The 13,170-nt window shown below is 45.0% G+C and overlaps 1 long non-coding RNA gene across 1 annotated transcript; it reads right to left on the reverse strand.

Annotated features, from left to right (window-relative positions):
- LOC144303332 (uncharacterized) lies at nt 1-12,697 on the reverse strand. The gene is made up of 4 exons (XR_013370404.1): nt 12,593-12,697; nt 11,882-11,929; nt 11,272-11,355; nt 1-823 (listed from the first exon to the last, which is right to left on the reverse strand). It is a non-coding gene; the product is annotated as an uncharacterized LOC144303332 (long non-coding RNA).
- Nucleotides 12,698-13,170: the final 473 nt, after the last annotated feature.

Consider the following 13,170-nt stretch of genomic DNA (forward strand, 5'->3'; position numbering starts at 1 on the left):
TTCTACTGTCTGGTCTTTCCTGAATGAAGGAGAATAGGGGAGGGAAATTTTGGAAAACCTAGTGAATACAAAAAAAAGAAGAAAATAAAGATTAGTTGAACCCAAACTCATAGAAAGTAGTACTCTAAAGAGAGAAAGAAGAAACTACGGATATACACTTGGAGCCCTATTCCCAGGCCCCTAACCTAATATATGGACCCTTGGTCAAGAATCTTTGCTCTCACAGGGTCTTGTATGGGGTTACTAATACTCTTATTAGGGTGAAACATGTGGTGGGCAGTCAGTTATCCTTGATTTCACCCCTCCAAGAGAAGGATTTGGGGGTATGGGAATGTTATTGTGAGTCTCCCTTGTAGACATCCATGCAATTTCATGGATGGGTTGGGACTCTGTGAAGGTGTTCAAACAAGTCAGTCTCCTGAGAGATTCAAATTTTGTGTTACATTTTGGTTTGAAGCAGATACTGGCCACAGTCAGGGACTGGGGTTGGGGAGGGGGCGGTGCCTAAAGAGGCACTTTTGAGAAATAAAGTTGTAAAGTCAGGCAGTCACATCAGTAACTCCTTCCTTAGCAATCTCTTGATGTTATCTGCTCCCGTTGACAGTATTTGAAGGCACCTCAATGCTCTGAGCCTGGCCTGCACCCCAGCACAGCTGGATGTGGATCACTCTCTGGATGAGCCCTTCAACCCGGGAACAAGTCCAGGGAGGGAAGGAATGGGCTCCACAAGGCATCAGGGAACTATTCTTGCAGGTAGTTGGTGCTTCTCCTCCCCTTGGTTCCTGTTTCTTTTTATCTCAATCTCCAAATTATCCCATTGTCCCTGTGAAAAGAGAAAAAATGTTAAGCAGCATCCATCTACATATGAACTGTAGAGAGAGCAATGATGAGAGGGCAGGTTCAGGAGAATAATTTGGAAACGCAGTACAGTTTGTTGCGGCAAGGGAGGGGAGGGGTGGGGTGAGTCCATGCCTGGGTGGCACCCCGGGTGTCTGAAGGACCAGCAGACACTTCCAAACCAGTCCTGGGCTCACGAACCCATTCCCTACGGAAGGGGAAAAACAAAGGGAAGGGCAGACGCATGTTGATATGGGAGAAGTTGTCAAATGTTCCCTGATCCCCACAACCCTTGTTCTGATGTGATGTTAAAATTCAGCTGAAGATGCTGTGAATTAGCTCAATTGGTCTCAGAGTTCGTGGACAAATGAAACATAAAAAAAAAAAATAGAACGACTGTGGGCCTGACAACTTTTTATCCAGGAAGAAAACTGTAACAAAAATTGATGAGGCAAAGCCACTTTGCCTTATCGGGTCATTTGGTTTAAAAAAAAAAAAAAAAAAAAAGTTTGATAATAAAAAAAAAGAGAAGGCCTGTCCGAATACAGGAAAAGCCTTCTTTCCTCCTTCGCTTGCACCGAGGGAAAATGCCTTCCTGGGTCCTCTTCACTCTTTGGATCGGGATGGCCTCCGCTCCACTCATCCAGCTCTAGCCCCTGGGAGCCACCTGGGTGTCACACAGCTCTCTCTGCCTCCCGCCGGAGAAATCCACGTTCAAGTTCACAATAGGCTTACACAGATCCAGGGTTTCTCCTCTCTGGGTGCGAGGTAGGGGGCGCCCCTTCAAAAAACCTGACTGATAGAACAGATGTCCTGCGTCCCCCTCCCCACCTGCTTTGGAACACACCACCCTCTCCCCTGTGGGAGGTATTTCTGGGGTGCTGGAATCTTCGGTCCCATGACTGTCTCTGGACTTTGCTAGGAAACACAGGAGCCTGGCCGCTTGCTCTCCCAGCTACTGCCTACGCGCCCCCTGCCACCTTCTTGGCAGTCACCCCCTCGGTGTAGTCATCCAGTCCCTTGATATTCTCTCTCTCCTACCTGTGCAAAATCAACTCCCCAGTTATTTTTTCTAAGAGGCCAGAGGATTCACTAAGGTGAAGACCGTAGCTCCCTCCCTGACCACTCGTGATTTGTTGAGCTGGTTCCCAAAGGAGAGATGGATGGATGGATGATAAGCATATGGCCTGAGGCTCTTGGGGGGGTCTGCGTTTTCTCCCATTCTTGAGGAGGGGCGGTTAACTGGGTCATTTTTGAGACAACCTGACTTATTCATGGATTATAGGATCCTGTCCTGCAAGCTTAACGCTTTGCCATATTCTTTGTAGGGGGCATTTCTAGAATTCTGGGTGGGGCCTTCCTGCGGCCTGCCCTAGACCTATTGAGGAGGTTTGACTAATGGCTTTCCAGCTTCTCCACCTCCCATTTTGATGCTGCATTACTCTTCACAGCCCTCTTCCGGGGGCCCAGAGCCTTCACGTCTGCCTCCTCCGCCCCTATCAAAACCAATTCTCGTCCCTTTTCAGAGAAGGGACAGGATAACTAAAGTGAAAAAGACTGTCAAAGTCCCCCATCCCTGTTCTTTCTCCCTTTCCAGGCTGTTGCCAATGGAGAGTGCAATCACCGAGAATCCCGCCTGAAGTATACAGGCATCTGTGCTTTCCCCCTTTACCGGATACAACCAATGTATCACTTCTGAAATTGCTCACTCTGGGTAAACTTTCTGGGTCCTCGCCCTCTCTACTTTGGGACTTGCCACCCTGTGCAGGAAGGGGAATCTCTAGGCATAGAATCTTTATTGAGGCACCACCCTTGATCTCTTTCCCAAATAAGGAAGCTTTGCGTCTTCCACCTCCCCATAGAGTGCTGCTTTCCATTCTCCTAACAAGAGCTTTACAGTAATTTAGTCTGCTGGCTTCTCCCTGATAAAACTCTCAGCTGTCCTTTGGCATAAGGCCAGAATAATTCACACTAAGGTGAAAAAGGCATATAGCCCCCCATTTTGTCTATTCAAGTTATTGTACAAGTGACAGGTCCAATGATTATAACTTGGACAAACCTTTGAGACCTGAACTTTACAAAGGACTTGAACTTTTCCCACTTGCCTGGGGTGGGTGAGCAGTATTCTAGAAAAGGTCATTGGTACCACTTTTGAAATCTCTGACTTAATACATGGACTTCTATGTTGTCCACTATCCTATTTTAGACTCCTTTCCCTCTAAGAAATAATTCAAATTTATATTCTTGTTCTCCTGCCTCACCTTCTCTAAGATTGTGGCAGTTGTTCTATCTCCTCTCCACTTTTAAGCCCATCTCTCATTTTTCCTTTGGAGAAAAGAATGAGATAACTCAGAATATGATAGAAAAGTTCTGACTTTTTCTTTCAAAGCAATGACAGTTCTTTGGACCACAGTAACAAAGTTCTAATGATTGCATGTCAGACACCACTGCTTGGGATAACTCTTGAGGAAGTGCAATTGTGAGTCGGATCCTCAGTCACTCTCCTTGGTGGAATCTGCCCTGGTGATCATGAGAACTCATCCTGAGTCATAGACAATCTGTTCTGGGAACTGCCCCAGAGTCTTAGAGAAAGATAGCCACAGGTTTATTGTCTGTGGATTGTTTTATAAGCCTCTTTCTGATACTGCTCTTCCAAGGATTTTTAAAATGAGACTTTAAAGATCTGTATCTAAAAACAGTTGGTATTCAATTGTTCAGGAAGGGACTGGAGACAAAACTGCAAGTAGTATAGCTGAGAAAGTGCTAGATTGGGACAAAGATCTGTTTTGTTTCTGGTTCTGCCATTTCCCAGCAAAAGGGAACAGTTCCCTGAACTTTTTGATCCTCTTTCCTCATAGACAAAATTGGTATACTACTACCCACCACACGGTGGTGGGAGGTTAGAAGTTAAAAGGCTCATTGTGGGGTGTGAAGCAAGTAAGGTTACTTGTTGGTGTAGTACATACGGCTTGAGTGCTGCCAGCTGCCGCTTGCACACCTTTGTCTCTTCCATTCTTCCCAATCATTAGCTCAATGTCTACTTGTAGGATCAGACATTCTGAACCGGTACTTTGTAGACAGGCATATAAAACCCTTGAAATTGTATGCAAAAGTGCATTTGCATGTGTGAGTAGGATTTTTCTAGGAAGAAGATTCATAGGTGTATTCAGATTCCCCATGAGATTCCAACATCTACAAAGTTTCAGATTCAGAATTTGAGAGTTAAGCCTTTGATTTCATCATCACCCTCGTATAGTGGGTCTAAGGTTCTAGCAAATTTAACAGTGTTGGCTGATGGTAAGATAGAGTTTTTGAAAATGAAAACATTAGAGAAAATCAGTGACGTGCTCACTGGCAAAAATTAACTGGTTGCCTGCAAGTTGAAGGAAGACAGAGCGGCAACTCGGCCAAAATTATATTATTGTCAGCTGTTTGACACTGAGAAAGCCCCTTCCCCTCACTGACCTTCAGTGACCTCATCTGTAAAATGAGAAGATGAACTATGGTTTCCCAAAGTTCCTCAACAACGCTAACATAATTCTCTTAGGAAGCAAGATGACGGTAGATCTAGATCCTTTGAGTAAATGAAAAAGGATTGGGAGAAAAAGGTTCTTTGTGCCGATGACTTCCAGATTCCAGGGACTTCATCCCTGATAATGTTCTGAGAGTGAGTCTGCTGCTCAGAAAGTTCCAAAGGGAAGGAAATAGAAGAACTGCTCCAAGAAACTCCACTAAACCAGACTGGACTTCCACGATCAAATTGTCAGGATTACATCTCTACAAGGCATGGCCTTTCGTGCCCTGACTCTCCTCATACATCACCATGCAATTGGTGCCAGAACCACAAGAGATGCCTGCTTGTGTCCTCAGACTCACATGATCAGTAGAGCAGCTGTGGAGCATCAGTAAATCCCTGCAAACACTTCAATACTCATGTAAGTCTACATCCAAGAGCACTACTCAACATAGCGGGATGAGAGACTGGGGAAAGAAAGCAGAGCTTGTGCCTTTCAGGATCTGCCACGCATCTTAGCTCCCCAGGCTGGAGTGAAAGGGATGCAGAAACCTCTGAGAAATGTTCATTCATACTGAGTTGGGTCAGTTGAATTTTCTAAGAGTAGCAATAAGTTACCTAGCTTATTTCATTATTTACCTTTTCACAAAATATTCATGGATTATTACTATTTCTGAAAAGCTTCAAGGTAGTCTTTGGTATATATTAGTACCTATCATTACTTAATAAGACATAAATTTTAGGGGAATAGAATAAGGGCGGATAAACTCTACTAGAAGAGGTAGTGGTGGATCTTACCCTCACTAATAGGACATCAAAATCAATGATTTTTGGATGCCAAAGACAATTGGAAGAGTGGTGTGTTGGCCACAACTTTTCTGAAAGGGAATATGCAAAAGAAGTTGGAAGGTCTTTTGAAGAAAGGAGAAAGGAGAATGTCTACTCCATAGTGTTGCCATATGTGCTGTACCTAGACTAGAGGTAGGAAACACCTTTATCCTCCACTTTTGAAGGCCTGGCCATTTTTTTAAATAACAAAGAACAGTATTTGTGTGGTTTCATATAAACATCCAAGAAAATAGGAAGGATTCAGAGTAGCAAAATGTCCCATTTATCACCCACCTGTCTTTTCGAAGTAGCAATTGCCAAAACCTTTTGTTCATCTTTCAATTCTTTTGTCTTTACATACATGCATGAATGTACATGTTTCATTTTCACTCATATTTTTGGGATGACTGTATGTTTGTATATACGGGTCTTTCTCCTTCTTTCTTGGGAGATGCATGCTATTCCATAAGCATGCTGATGGTTTGTTAGGTTGTCACTCTATTACAATCAACACAATGGCCATCCTCCTATGTAGTCTATTTTTTTTTTGCGCATGTACAAGTCTATTATCTCTTAAGAAGGAGTGGGAAGCTATGTGAGTTTTATTTTTTTTAAGATTTTATTTATGTGAGCTAGAGAATGCATGAGCTGAGGGAGAAGGGCAGAAGGAAAGGGAGAAGCAGACTCCTCACTGAGCAGAAAGCCTAACATGGAGCTTGATCCCAGGACCCCAGGATAATGACCTAAGCCAAAGGCAAACACTTAACCTCTGAGCCAGGCACCCGAGAAGCTCTGTGAATTTAAACCAACTGCTCAATACATACTTTTCCCTTATAAAGGAAGAACTCTATAAACTATTCCACTCAACACATGCCCTTTGAATTAAGAACATAGAACTTTCCTTATTTTCAGTCGTTAAAATAATTTTAAAAATAGAATTAATTTTCTGGGGATCCCTCAGTGGCTTGGCAGTTTAGCGCTTGCCTTCGGCCCAGGGCGTGATCCTGGAGTCCCAGGATCAAATCCCACATCAGGCTCCCTGCATGGAGCCTGCTTCTCCCTCCACCTATGTCTCTGCCCACCCCCTCTCTCTGTGTCTCTCATGAATAAATAAATAAAATATTTAATAAAAACATAGAATTAATTTTCTTATTTCACATAAGGTGGACAGAAGATAAATGAGAGAGGAAAACAGTCAAGTGGGGGGAAATCTAGATTTCTAAAGATCTGTGAGGCAAAAGTCTAGTATATTACTACTAATCACAAAAATATCTTCTCAACTTTTAAATTTAAAGATAGGTAAATTTTAATAGATATACAGTAACTCTGTTCATTGAAAAACGAGAGAGACCACACCACTTTGTCCTTGAAACACTAACAAAATTGACCATCTGTAATACCATAAAGAAAACCTCAGTAAATCGGGACGCCTGCGTGACTAAATGGTTAAGAGTATGCCTTTGGGCTCAGGGTGTGATCCCCGGGCCCCGGGATCAAGTTCCACATCAGGCTCCCTGCAGGAGCCTGCTTCTCCCTCTGCCTATGTCTCTACCTCTTTCTCTGTCTCTAATGAATAAATAAATAAAATCTTAAAAAAAAAAAAAGAAAACCTCAATAAATTCCCAAAAGTAGAAATGTTATATTGAAAATTTTATAGACAGTATTCACTGGGTGTGATTAACAAAACTTAAGAGACTAAAAAAGACTATTACTTGGAAAAAAATTGAACTTTCTTACCTCTTGAGCACAACAGGAAATGAATACTAAAATTGCAGCATATCCATAAAATAATAATCATGAAAACATCAAATATCATAACTTATGGGGTTCAGCAAAAACCTTTTTCAGAATAAAATTCCTAGCCTTAAGTTTTTCTATTAAATAAAAAATAATTAAAATAAATAAAAATAAAAATTATCTAGTGCATTCTGCTCAAAAATCTGGAAAGCAGAAAGAGATAAAGAGATAATTCATTAATAAAGATTAAAATGGGAAAGCATTGGGCCTTGCTGGCTAAGTTGGTGGAGCATGTGACTCTTGATCTTAGGGTTATGGGTTTCAGTCCTATGTTGGGCATAGAGCCTACTAAAAATAAATAAGGCCACCTGGGGGTGTGTCTGCCTTGGGCTCAGGTCATGGTCTCAGGGTCCTGGGATTGAGCCCCACGTTGGGCTCTGCTGAGCATAGAGTCTGCTTCTTCCTCTCTTTCTGCTCCTACCCCATTCATTCTCTCTCTCAACTAAAATAAATATAGTCTTTAAAAAATAAATAAAAACAGGGCAGCCCAGGTAGGTCAGCAGTTTAGCGCCACCTTCAGCCCAGGGCGTGATCCTGGAGACCCGGGACCCAGTTTGGTGTGGGGCTCCCTGCTTGGAGCCTGCTTCTCCCTCTGCCTGTGTCTCTGCCTCTCTCTCTCTCTGTGTCTCTCATGAATAAATAAATAAAATCTTAAAAATAAATAAATAAATAGATACAATAAAAAAGCATTATATTAAAACAGGAAAAGGATAAATATAAAAGCTGGTTATTTGAAAAGTAGAGTAACTCTTTGAAAATTAAATTCTATAACCTGGTCAAGAAAAAGGAGGGGCACAAATATCCAAAATAATAAAATCAACCACCAACGGAAAAAAAATGATAATAACTAGAATTACAAGTGATTCTTCTTGCCTGTAGGCAAACATATTTGAAAATGTGGGCAAAATGAACAATTTTCCATGAAATTGTCAGAAAGCAACTACTATCTTCCAAAATCACACTGGGCCTAGATGGTTTCATAGAGAAATTCTGTGCAAACTGTAGAAAACTGTTTTAATAGGTCCACAACTTAGAAAAAGAACAGCTACCATTTTTTTTTTAAAGAAGCATCATTTTAATGGCAGAGAATCTAGGATGGCTAAAATTATTTTTCAAATGAAGGATAAAATTGGAGGACTTCCTCTGCTGGATTTCAAGATCTAGTGTAAAGTATAGTGATCAAGACAGTGTGGTATTTACAGATCAATGGAATACAAAAAAAAATTGACATAGTTTCACATATATGTGGCTGTTTTTCAACAGATTTCCCAAGGTAATCTAATAGGGAAAGGAAAATGTTTTCAACAAACGGTGCTGAAACAACTAGACATCTATGTGGATAAAGAAAAAAAAACTCATATCACATCATACACAAAAATTAATTCCAAACATATCACAAAACTCTAAGAGCTAAAACTGTAACACTTCTGAAACCCACAAGAAAACATAGGAAAAATTTTTTGTGACCTTGGACTAGGCAAAGATTCCTTAGGTACGTCACAAAGAATACTAACAATACATGAACATTCTTGACAAACTAGACTTCATCAAAATTTCAAACTTGAACTTCTCCAAAGACACCACTCACAAAGCAAAGGTAAGCCACCAACTGGGAAATATTATTTGGGAAATATAACATCCAACAAAGGACTTGTGTATAGAATACGTAACGTACTTTTACAGCTCAATAAGACAACCCGATTTTAAAAGTGGGCAAAAGATAGTGATATATGGAAGTGTTGAATCCCCATATTGTACACCTGAAACTAATATAACACTTATGTTAACTAGCAGGAATTAAAACTTAAAAAAATAAAATAAAAGCGGGCAAAAGATATAAGCAGACACTTCATCAAAGAAGATACACAAGTGGTAAATAAGCATAGGGGAGCAGCTGCTTGGCCATGGCATCTTACTAACCCCACAGAGGCTTGAACCACAACCTGAATCTTGACAAAATGCCTCATGGTCCTCTCAGAAAAGGAGAGGGTGAGAGGCAGATCCTCCCAGAAAAGGAGAGGGTGAGAGGCTTGTGAGGGGCTCAAGGCAGTCTCCCCTGAGAAGCTTTCATGAGATGGCTTCTCCCCTCCTCCTGGGATCTGATCTGGCTCTCTTCCCCCCACCCCACCCTCTACCCCCCAGGATGGAGCTGCAGAATATAAAGCTTAAAGCTTCCTAGCTGGAGTCTAGACTTGGCTCCTCAGCCAGGTTTCCCACATCTCGTGTTGTAGTCATCTGGCCTCTTTTGTTTCCATGTTATCCTTTCTGCTGTGTGGGGCAAGAACCATAGGGAGCTAGCGTCTTTGGCTTATTTTTGTATTCATTGTATGAGAACTGGTATAAACTGAAAAGTGGCTCATTGTATCTTTATAAGCTGAATCATCCAGGTCTGGGCTTTGTCGCCTGTGTGTGAGCTTGACAATAGCACATGCAAAGATGCTCAACATCATTAGTTATCAGGAAAATGCAAATTAAGACCAGAGGTGAGATACTACCACCTACCTATTAGTAAGTCTAGAATGAAAAAAATTGGCCGTACTATACTCACTGCTGGGGAACAGATGGAGCAACTGAAAAGCTCAGACACTTCTGGTGGGAAGGTAAAATAGTACAACTAATTGGGGGAAATATTTTGGTAATTCTTTAAATTTAAACATATACCAACAATATGACCCTGCCATTCATTCCACTGTCCAGTATTTACTGAAAAGATATAAAAGCATATGCCCACACAGGTCTTCTACATGAGTGCTATAGCAGTTTTGTGTGTAGTAGCTAAAAACTGGAAATAACCCAAATGTCTGTCAAAAAATAAATGAATAAACACAGTGTGGTATGTCCATATAAAGGGACACTAATCAGCAATTAAAAGGAGCAACTATTGATAGCAGAATATTGTTAAACCCTACCAGATAGTACAGATTATGCGATTTCCCTAGAATTTTATGTAATAAAATTTTATGTAATAAAATTCTAGAAAATGCAAACAAGTCTATTAGCCACAGAAAGCAGATTAGGGATTACCTGCACATGGGATGTGAGGGAAGTTTAGAGAGCAAAGGGTCATGAGGCAATTTTGGGAGGATATAAATATGTTCATTATCATAGTGATGGCTTTCTGAGTAGGTCCATAGGTCAATACTCATCAAAGTTTACACTTGAAAATGTGCAGTTTATTGTATGCCAACTGTAATTCAATAAAGACATATAAAAATGTAACCCGATCTAATTTCATGTGTTTTTCTTGTGCAGTCTAGCTGCTGTGTGAAGGGACTGGGGGGGGGGGATAAGAGGAGAAGGTGGGGGTCCTTAGGATCCTGAAGCAGTCATCTGGGTAAGAGATGCTGGTGGCTGTGGTGACAGTGGAAATAGAAAGGAGTGGATAGATTTGAGATATATTTTATGATCTAAACAACAATAGTTGCTGGCAGTTTGGGGTCTCCTCTTGAGGAAATGCTTCCTTGGGTCTCTGGTCTAGGTCATACAAATGTGTGATATAATTTCTCTGGCTCCCTGTACGCATCAATGTTCACAACTGTGTACTTATTTGTAATAATATTCTCTTAGTGGTTATCTTCACCACTAGACCTAAGTACCACCAGGGCAGGGTCTGTGGGACTCCGCATTCTGTCCCAAGTGCCTTGTCCAGTGCCTGGCATGCAGAAGGGTTATATGGTAGTTTTAAAAACATGCCTGCATATTTTTTCATTTTTCTGCCATCAAGAAGTGTCATGTATCTTCCAAAGCCAGGTCTTCAGAGGTAATTGAACTTTTACCCAGCTTTGTTTCCTGGGATACTTAACTTCCTAAACCAGTCACCTGGCTGCGAGGAGCCCTTTGCTACGTGAGTGGTTCGAGCTAACAACGCCAGCCAAGGTTCTAGCTGATGATATCAGCCGCTAGCCATCAATCACATCACGCTGGGTCTTCGAGACAACTCCAGCCACTGTGTGACTGCAACCACAAGAAAAATCCTAGGTGAAAACCATCTAGCTAAGCCCTGTCACCAGCAGAACCACGAGAGATAAAAATAATTGTTCTGGTTTTAAGTGATTATGTTTTGGGGGCAGTTTGCTATGCAGCAAGTTTAGTAAATAATAATTAGAACAATTTTAGTAAATATTTTTTTAATGAGCAACAAGCTGTTTTGCTTCAGCTCTGTGTGAGTCTTTAGCCAGCAGACCTGTTTTCCATTCTCTATCAGGTCCTAAAGATCCTGGAAGTTCTGATCCAGAAACAAAAGTCTGTGCTCTTCAGACCTATCAAAAGGAGATGTGAAAACTCTCTGCACTCACCCCACGGAGAACACGGCCGGCAAGGCTGTGGAAAGGTGGCCCTGGCAGGCATCTCCGAGAACAGCTGGCTCCTGAGTTCTTAACCTTGAATCAAGGGAACACATGTGCACACGCTGTATGGGGGGGGGGGGGGGTGCATATTTTCCTGGAAGGAGAGTCAATCCCAGACCCAACTTCTTTCAAATTTTCAAGAGTCTATCTCCAAAACGGTAGGACCTTCTTTTCCAGTCCATGGACCTCAACTTCTAGATAAGAAGCTGAGCATACCAGGTACCCTGAATAAGCTTCCTTCTGAAAACAAATTCTGAATAAAATTTTTAAATTTTCTTAAATACACTGATGAGTTGGGAAGAAAAGAAGAAAGACTCCGGCCCCAAACCCAAGAATCTGGAGACACAAGCTAAGCCTCGAAATTGCTTTTAAGGATTTTATCAAGTCAGCCAAACGGTGATAGAGCTCCCAGTCTTGAAGGTGAACTTGAACTTCAGTCTTCACAGCTTCATGGAGATGAGGTGGTAGGAAAGAGACCAGGGCACTCAAGGTGGAAAGTCTAACATGAGACCCCAACCCCTCCCCCCATAAGATAGGAACCCAAAAGGACTATACCTACCCTCGGCAAGTGGATGAACTGCCCAGAAGCACTGCTCTTCCCAAAAGACTGCAAAGGAAAGGACGTACCTTAAATTGTCTATTTCCAAGGGGAAATAAAATATCCCTTGGGGGTTCATAACCACAAGGTTGGAAGCCCCTCCTAAGAGTCGGGAGCCCCTACTCAAGGCCCCCCCATCTCCCTCCACCCCACCCCCCCAGGCCGGAGCCGGGCACACCGGGCCGCGAGTGCCCCCCAGAAGTACCGCTCCTCGGGGCGGGGGTGCCTGAGGCGAGGCCGCCGCTGCTCCCCGGGGACTCGGGGTCCCCCCCCCCGCCCCCCCCCCCCCGCCAGGCCCGGCGCAGAGCCTCCGGCCTGGGGCGCTCAGGGCTCTGGCCTCCGCGGGGGGCCTGGCGGGGCTGCGCTGCGGGCTGGAGGGAACCGGTCGGTCCTCCGATGGGGCCTGGGCGGCGGGGGAGCCCGGGGGCGCGGCGAGGGGGCGCCCTGCCCAGCGCCCGGCTCTCGGGGCGCCCTCCCCGGGCCGCGGGGCCTTGCGCGGACGCTGCGCCCTCGGGAGGGAAGCAGGGGCGCCCTCCGCCCCGGGCCACCGGCCCTGCCCGACACGCGGAGGGGGGCTCCGGCTCGCTGCCCGCCCTCGGGGCCGGGGTCGGGGCCGGGGTCGGGGCCGGGGAGGACCGAGGGCGGGGCGGGGCGGGGCGGGCCGGGGCGCACCTGCCTTCTCAGCGCGCGGCCCCGCACCCGGCGGCCTGGCGGGGAGCAGGTGCAGCGGCGCCGGGAGCCGCCCCCGGAGCTCGGAAAGGCGGACCCCGCGCGCCCGGTCCCGGCGGCGTCTGGGACCCCCGCGGGCGCACCCAGGCCCCGCAGCGCCCCGGCAGCCGGCGGCGTCCTCCCCAGCCCGAGGGCCGCGCCCGTGGGAGGTCACGGCAGGGGCCCCGCTCGGCGGAGGCCGGTCCCCGTGGCCGGGAGCTCGCTCCTCCCGCCTCGCTCTCGGAGCCCCGTCCCCTCCCTGCAAAGGCGCGCCCTTCGGGGGGGCAGGATGCATTTTTGAGGTGAAACGTTGTAGGACGGCCAGGAGTGGAAAATATTAAAAGCCCACTGGCGCCAACAAGGTTCACTCGAGGGCCAGAAAGTCCAGAAAAGAGGAAGTGCACCGTCAGTGGAGGCCCCGGGGGGGCCCCCCTGCCCTGCGTCCCGGGCTGTCCCCCGTCTTCAGGGTTACCGAGAGCCTGGCCTGGGCCAGGGGAAGGCCCCGGCCCGTGGCCCCAAGGGAGGGCTGCCGGATGTCCTGA

Source organism: Canis aureus, chromosome 32 (genome assembly GCF_053574225.1).
Source record: "Canis aureus isolate CA01 chromosome 32, VMU_Caureus_v.1.0, whole genome shotgun sequence".
Taxonomy (NCBI): Eukaryota; Metazoa; Chordata; class Mammalia; order Carnivora; family Canidae; genus Canis; species Canis aureus.